The 7582-nt window shown below is 45.3% G+C and overlaps 1 long non-coding RNA gene across 4 annotated transcripts; it reads right to left on the bottom strand.

Annotated features, from left to right (window-relative positions):
- Positions 1-3243: 3243 nt before the first annotated feature.
- Positions 3244-5987, bottom strand: LOC123448621. Of its 4 annotated transcripts, none has more exons than XR_006631868.1 (3): positions 5897-5987; positions 3828-3865; positions 3244-3427 (listed from the first exon to the last, which is right to left on the bottom strand). It is a non-coding gene; the product is annotated as an uncharacterized LOC123448621 (long non-coding RNA). The 4 variants fall into 4 exon arrangements; XR_006631869.1 differs by having other exon boundaries at positions 3828-3862; positions 5897-5983; XR_006631870.1 differs by lacking the exon at positions 5897-5987 and adding an exon at positions 4387-5890.
- Between the last annotated feature and the right edge of the window lie 1595 nt (positions 5988-7582).

Here is a 7582-nt window from a genome sequence, read left to right as displayed (position 1 = left end):
GAAGTAAGAGCCCCTCACGGTCTTCGCACATATCACCACCGCCCACCCCGGCAGAACCCCTGAAGCGAGCTCAACTACTCTTGGACTTCTCTCCGATAGAGGACAGGCTCGAGGAGTGGAGGGCTACCATCCAGAGTCTCGTCGCCCTCGCCAATGGGTATAGGCCCCAGCAGGCGCGGACGTTCCAGCAAATGCGCCCACGGCGGTACCGAGAAGACTGGAGCTGCCACCGCTATGGTGCACTCTCCCCCACGGTGGCGGCAAAGGGTTATCGTCTCTAACGATTCGACCGGGTCTTCCGACCGCGGACCCGTCGCGATCAACGTGATGTTCTTCACGAGCGGTGCAAGGCGGACGCGCGTACTCTCATCGAACGATGATGAGAGACGCGCCGTCAATCAGATAGACGCACTGGAGCCGCTGCACACACTCCTGCATCATGGTATCCTAGCGACCTACCTTACAAGGTGGGTTGTCCGGCATTTACCCGCGAGTTGCGGCAGGTCGAGTGGCCCAGCTCTCGTACCTTCAAGCCGGAAATCCCGGAGAAGTACGACGGCAAGACCCACCCATCCGAGTTCCTAAGCATCTACACCATCGCGGTGCATGCTGTTGGGGGCCGAGACGACAAGATACTAGCCAACTACTTCTCATTGGTGCTCAAGCCCAACGTCGGGTCGTGGTCAATGCACCTACCCAAGAACTCCATTTCCTCCTGGAAGGAGTTGTGTCGGGACTTCGTTGGCGCCTTCACGGGCGGCCACCGGGCCCTTGGCCAGGAGAGGGACTTGCACATCATCCCCCAGAAGGAGGGTGAGACTCTGCACAAGTACATCCAGAGATTAAGCCGCATACAGCAAAACATCCCGGATGTTCACCTAGCCGCAGTCATCAGCACGTTCCATCAGAACGTGCGGAATCGGAAGATGCGCGAGGAGCTTGCAATGAACAAGGTACATGATGTCGCCGAGCTGTACGCCCTGGCGGACAAGTGTGGACGAGCTAAAGAAGGGAGGAGGCTTCCCGGTGAAGACATCGGTGCAGAGGCCGACTCCGAAGACGAAGACGCTGATGTCCCCAAGAAAAAGGGGAAGCGGCGCAACAAGAAGCGGAAGGGCGAAGCCATGTTTGTCGTCGAAACATCCGGCAGCGGCGACACCTCCAAGAAGGCAAAGGCCGAGGCTTCCGGCGAAGACGCTGCCGGGTGCGGCTCTTGCCAAGCCTTGGCGACCGCCGACAAGCCGGAGGGCTCCGACACCCAGTACTGCAAGATCCACCGCACCAAGGGTCACGACATCCAGCACTGCCGACAAGTTGAACAACGTGCTGAGAAGCAAAGGATGTAGTACCATAGACGCAACAAGGAAAAGGCCTGAGACGGCGGCGACGGATCAGGCAGGAAGAAGGGCGGCCAAGGAGGTCCCCCCGATAAGTTCAAGAACAAGAGGGTGAAGCCCGCACCGGTGCGGGAAAGAATGGAGGAGAATGAGGATGAGGACTACCCAGACGACGACTCCAGCGACAACGAGTTTCAGAAGGCAACAGATATGATGTGCCTCGATGGAGGAGCATCGCTTAACTCTTCCCACCGCCAACTAAAGAAGTGGGCGCGTGAGGTGAGCACGGCGGAGCCCTCCATCGGCACTCATAGGCCCTTGAACTGGTCACACACACCGATCGTCTTCGATTTTGAGGATCATCCAGACCACGTTACGGCGGTCGGATGTTTGCCATTGTTGGTCTCCCCTATGATCCGCTACCTCAAGGTGACGAAGATGTTTGTGGATGGCGGGCCGGGTCTAAACCTCATCTCCCCCGACGTGATCCTGAGGTTGCAGATTCCTGACGAAGATCTCGAGGAAACATGAGTGTTCCAAGGGATCAACCTAGGGAAGATTCAACCAAAGGGGAAGATCACCCTGCCAGTGATCTTCGGCAGCGACCAGAACTATCGGACGGAGAAGGTCGTCTTCGATGTTGCTGACAATCCGTTCGCGTACAACGAGATCCTCGTGCGCCCTGCACTGGCCAAGTTCATGGCGGCTTCCCACTACGCCTACAACACGCTGAACATTCCCGGGCCGGTCGGCGTCATCGTCATCAATGCGGGCAAGAAGGACGCACTCGTGTGCACCAACCACCTCTACCGGGAGGAAGTGGCGGCAAATGCCGCCAAGGAACCGCCCCCTAAAGAGAAGAATCCCAGCAAGAGGGCTTTCCACACTGATCCCCGCAAGCGTTCTTCTCCAAAGTACTTTGCTGTCGCCGAGGACGCACCGAAGAGCTCCACTGCCCGAAACAAGAAATCCAGGGCTGCCCCGCCAGAGACCAAGAAGGTACCCGCCCGAGAGGACGGCACGGGTGGAACTTTCACCATAAGTTCCGCCCTTGACAGCAAATAGGAAAGCGCGTGCAACGCCTTCCTGCACGCGAATCTCGATGTTTTTGCATGGCAACCATCAGATATCCCCAGTGTTCTCAGAAAGGTGATTGAGCACCACCTCGCTGTCTGCCCCCATGCACGGCCAGTCAAGCAGAAGGTGAGGAAGCAAGCCCTAGAGCGACAGGAGTTCATTGCCGAGGAAATCAAGAAGTTAGAAGCAGCGGGACTGGTTAGAGGAGTCATCCACCCCACATGGTTGGCCAATCCGGTTGTAATGCGCAAGGCGAATGGGAAGGGCGGCTCTGTATCGACTTTCACTACAAGAAATATGTCAACTAACGACCTTCAATATTGGTCATCGAATGGTCATTGATTTCCATTTGCGACCTTTTTACGACCAAAAACAAACGGTCAAAAGTTAAGGGTCTCTAATGAACTATAACGACCTTTTTGCTGGATTGGTCGTAGGATTTTACGACCAAACGAAAGCATTGAAATTATTTTGGTCACTAGCAATCTGCCCACACCATGTCGGATCTGACATGGCAAGCTAACGTGGCATAGAATCAGCCCGGTCCAATTCGGTGTTTTAAATGGACCGAGCCCATTTAATGTTTTTTCTCTTTATTTTGCTTAGCTACATGGGCCTGGCCCAATAATCCCCAACATTTTAGCCTTTTTTTTATTTTGGGTTGTGGTCTTTTACTTTCTATTGCTTTTCTTTTTTGGCCATTTTATTTTTATACTCGTCCCACATGTCATGCTGATCTCAAAATTGGTCCCACGCGTCAGAAATTACAAAATATGTCAAACAACCATTATAACTTGAACATCTGTCACATCATGAATACAATCAAACATATCCAAACTTGGCACATTTCAATCAAACATGGTTAGCATCAGGTTTACAATCAAAACTAGTTCACATTAGGTAACACAACTAAAAAATCAAAACAATAACTAGCTCCAATGATCAAGAACTTTGTGCTTCTCCTGACTTCTTCTTCCTGGACCTTGCGACGAAACATGAATGAAGGCCAACATCTGCAAGTTATCAGACAAAATAGTTAAGAACAAAATAAAAGAAAATCTAACATCACACTAACTTGTAAGCAGTTTTTCTGTGTAAATCAGAGTACAACAAGCAAAATGAGGCATAGAAATCAGTGAATACAAGTAGTAACTGTGAGCAGCGAGTAAATCCTACTCCGATCACATCAGGTGTACAATCCTATAAATGCGACATTTTTACCATTTAAGCATAGAAGGACAAGGTAAACAACATTTCGATGTTTGAAACAAAGAACTAGAATTTCATGTTTGAACAGCAATAAAATTGTTTTAGTAGCTCATATGCGGTTTAAATCAATCCCTAAGGAGAGGCACTTTGACACCAATATTATGCAACATCTATAGAATTTGAACCTCAAAGAAGTATACATACTTATCATGTTTGCACATGGAAGCCAAATACCACACCTGCTGTTTAGTACACAAAACATAATTCAGCTAAGTAATCAAGAAGGTGGCATAAAAGTAACCATAAATAGCACATGATTTGTATAAATAACTCATGTGTTCAACAATTTGATTAGAAAACAGTACCCTAAAGAAGGTAGCAAGCAAACATTTTACTTCTGAAGATAGGAAACCACTTAATAGATATTTAATCTTGATTCCAGAACAATTGGATTAAAGCATGCTGAAAAAGTGAAGCAAACAGTAATTTCATGATATAGCTTCACATGCAAGTTTTAGAATGTGCATGCAATTAATAGTTTTTCTATTAATAACTAGAACCTGGATCAATTATATGGAGTAGAGGAGACACATACGTATTGCTGTTATACCTATAGAAATTCGATAGTTCGTTCCTAATGTACTTTAAAAATGGAGAAATTTGAAGTGACCAAAACAACCAAATGTTCCATTTCTGCAGTGTTAGATAATGATTTGAAATGATATATGCATAGCTGACTAGTAAGGATTAGTACATCACTGACCTGCATGTATGCTGGATCTGAAACTTTCAACAGGGGTGAATGTGTTCAGTACACGCACATGCACATTCTATTCAGCATTCTACACCTGATTCAAACTAACAGCTAGCTATGTAGCTTGGTCAATGAAAAATGTATTTCTGAGTCTGTAACCTATTGTATATGCACATATATATGTATCACATCTGCAAATTGGCAGCATTTTATTCAGTTCTGAATTTTTCAAAATCTATAAAAGTCAAAAAACATTGATTATGCGAGACAGTGAATCAAAAGATTACTTTGACACGGCCTAACTAAACATGTTTGTAATAGAACATATACAACAAATATTTTTTCAGCAAAGTTCCATATCATAATTTCAGTTGGTATCATGTCCATCCCTAAGGCCAAGCAACAATGCACATGCCACGTTTTACGGCACAAGGAGTGGAAAATAAGTGAAAATGAGGCACACAAAAAATGCAGTCATATTGATATCTACTCCCTCCGTTCCATAATATAAGAGCGTTTTAAACACAACACTAGTGTTAGAAACGTTGTTATATTATGGGACGGAGGGAGTACTATACAACATACAACGTGTTTGATAGTTTATGTTTCCTCATGCTTTCAAGTACCTGGAGTACTCTAGCTGATAGATAAGCTAAAACATAATGTTCAACGTGTTTCATAGATAAGCTGATAGATAAGCTAAAACATGTCCGCGAGCAGAGCGCACATGGGGCTCTAGCAGAATATTAGGTAGAATAGACGAGCTAAAACCAGTGCACAAAAAGAAGAGATCACAGCCCTGAATAATCGAAATGGGAAGATGTACATACTGTAGGACATATGAAACATATCGTGAACACAGACTCTTGAATAAAACAAGCGCAAACAACCAAGACTAATGGGACCTTCTTGAGTTACCTACCCAAATGCATGATTCAGGACAAGAAACACGCTGGCGTTGCCTATTACTACTTTTTCCTTCTTTTTTCCCCGGGCAAGACCCTCCATAGCTTCTGATTTCTATTACCAGAAACGAAGGAATTGCAAAGAGTGAATAACTACAGCTCAAGTACAGACTCGGTCAACCCACCACAACATTGCCTGGTGCTTCCTACTCGATAAGTTGCTAGTATAAAATATGTTTCCTTAACAACAACAACAAAAAGGCAACCATCACACCGGAATAGTTTTACAGCGAAACAACCCTCCACATGTTTGCTGCCAACTTAATTAGCAAGAGCAAACAAGCTGTCATTATCCTTAATTTAGCACTCAAACAAAAATACACCAACTATTCTGAGGTCCAAGTCTAGAACTAGAGCTAAACAAATAACCCAATTCTGTTTTTTCTGCCGTTGGGGGGGGATCCGGTTCTCGCTGATCTCTTCTATTCTCTACCACTCAATCTCACGGTCTCGCTGGCTAGTACCCAATGGCCGAACAAATCCTGGAATCTCAACCGAATTTCACACAAAAATACGTGTACAGATCGACTGGGGGTGGTGGTGGGCTGTCTCACCGGGGAGCGGGTTGTAGTAGCCCAGGACCTCGAGGTGCTTGCCGTCGCGCAGCCAGCGGCTGTCGGCAGCCATCACCCGGTAGAAGGGCCGGTTGCGGCAGCCGAACCGCGTGAGCCGGATCCGGACCACCATGGTGATGCTTTCTTCTCCTTCTTCCTCGCCGCCGGCCTTGGCTTCTCCGGGTGAGGGGTGAGGGTGTTGGAATCGTGGGTGGGAGACGAGGTCAGCGGCAGTGGGAATCGTTGGTGGGAGACGAGGGAGACGAGATAGGATCTGGAGAAGTGCAGAGTGGTGGGTGGTTAGGGTTTCTGAGGAGAGGCTCCACCGTTGGATGGATACATGATGGATGTCTTAGATCGTGTCCAACTCGGTGATCCGTGGGAGGGTGATTGGTTCAAGATATGTATAATTAAAAATGGTTTTAGTGCTATAAGAACAAGGAATTTTGTAAAGAAACTATGAAAAATATTTCATAAAATGACACCATTAATTTTTTTACTTTTCATACGCACTTCTAATATTTTTTTATGATCACCAACTTGTATGCACTTTTGATATTTCTAGCTATTTCCAGTCATTCAACAAACCGAATCAGCTCGAACCGGGTCAAATTTGAACTGCAGCTGCCTCATAGATTGCTTTTTATTTTTTGCAAAAATCATTTTAGGTACAGAAGTATCCATTTAATCACATAAACACCAAAAAAATTTCAAGATTCAACCACTAGCTACGAACGGGCATGCCCGTCGTTTTGACCGCATTTTGAAATGGGCAAGCAAAATTCAAAAAAATCAAAAAATTGTAAAACCTTAGCATTGTGTCATTATATGTGACCAAGTTACCGGAAAAAAAATAAACTTGTAATAATGCAATTATTTTTTAAAAGTGTTCTTAGAAATGAGCTATGATGTGTGAAGATTAATGACTTTCAAGCCAAATGATCAATTTATGTCACATTCATGACATAGTTTGTTGAAATGATATAATATTATGCACAAGGGTGCAAATTGGAATGGAAAACAACGTTGATTAAGGAAGTTTTCATTTTCCTTGTATGAAAAATTCATTTTCCATTTTTCAAGTGCCCAAAATGAATTTTTTTGTGAAGGACCTACCATATATTTGTTTCAAAATTGTACCAAATAATTTTTGTAAAATACTAGGCCATATTTAATGTATAATTGACAAAATGGTTGGGTGTTAAAAGCTTTTATCCACCTCTAGTGAAAAAGACAAATTATCGCCGATTCAGCAGGAAGCGGGTGAAATTTGAACTGGAGGTTTCTCATGATTTTTTCCTAAAATCATTTTTAGGTAAAGAAGTATATATTTAATCAGAGATTCAACAAAATTTTGGCAAGATTCAACCCCTAGATATGCACGGTCATGTCCGTCGTTTCGACCGCATTTTGGCAATATTCAACCCCTAGATATGCACGGTCATGTCCGTCGTTTCGACCGCATTCAACCCCTAGAGGTACATAAGTATCTATTTAATAATAATTACATGGTGTGATGGCTTGACGCCGAGGTTTGGATGGTGGTCGAGGGGCCCAACTCCAGAGCGCGTGAACTTGCATGCGAGTTGCGTAGTCACGGCGTTACTGTTGTGTTGCCACGCATTCTAGGTGGAATAGGCATGTCTGGTGGGTTATACACTCCCTCGGTAGGTGTCAGGAAGAAGA

This window comes from Hordeum vulgare, chromosome 4H (assembly GCF_904849725.1).
Source record: "Hordeum vulgare subsp. vulgare chromosome 4H, MorexV3_pseudomolecules_assembly, whole genome shotgun sequence".
Lineage (NCBI taxonomy): Eukaryota > Viridiplantae > Streptophyta > Magnoliopsida > Poales > Poaceae > Hordeum > Hordeum vulgare.
This window is presented reverse-complemented; position numbering and strand designations above follow the sequence as displayed.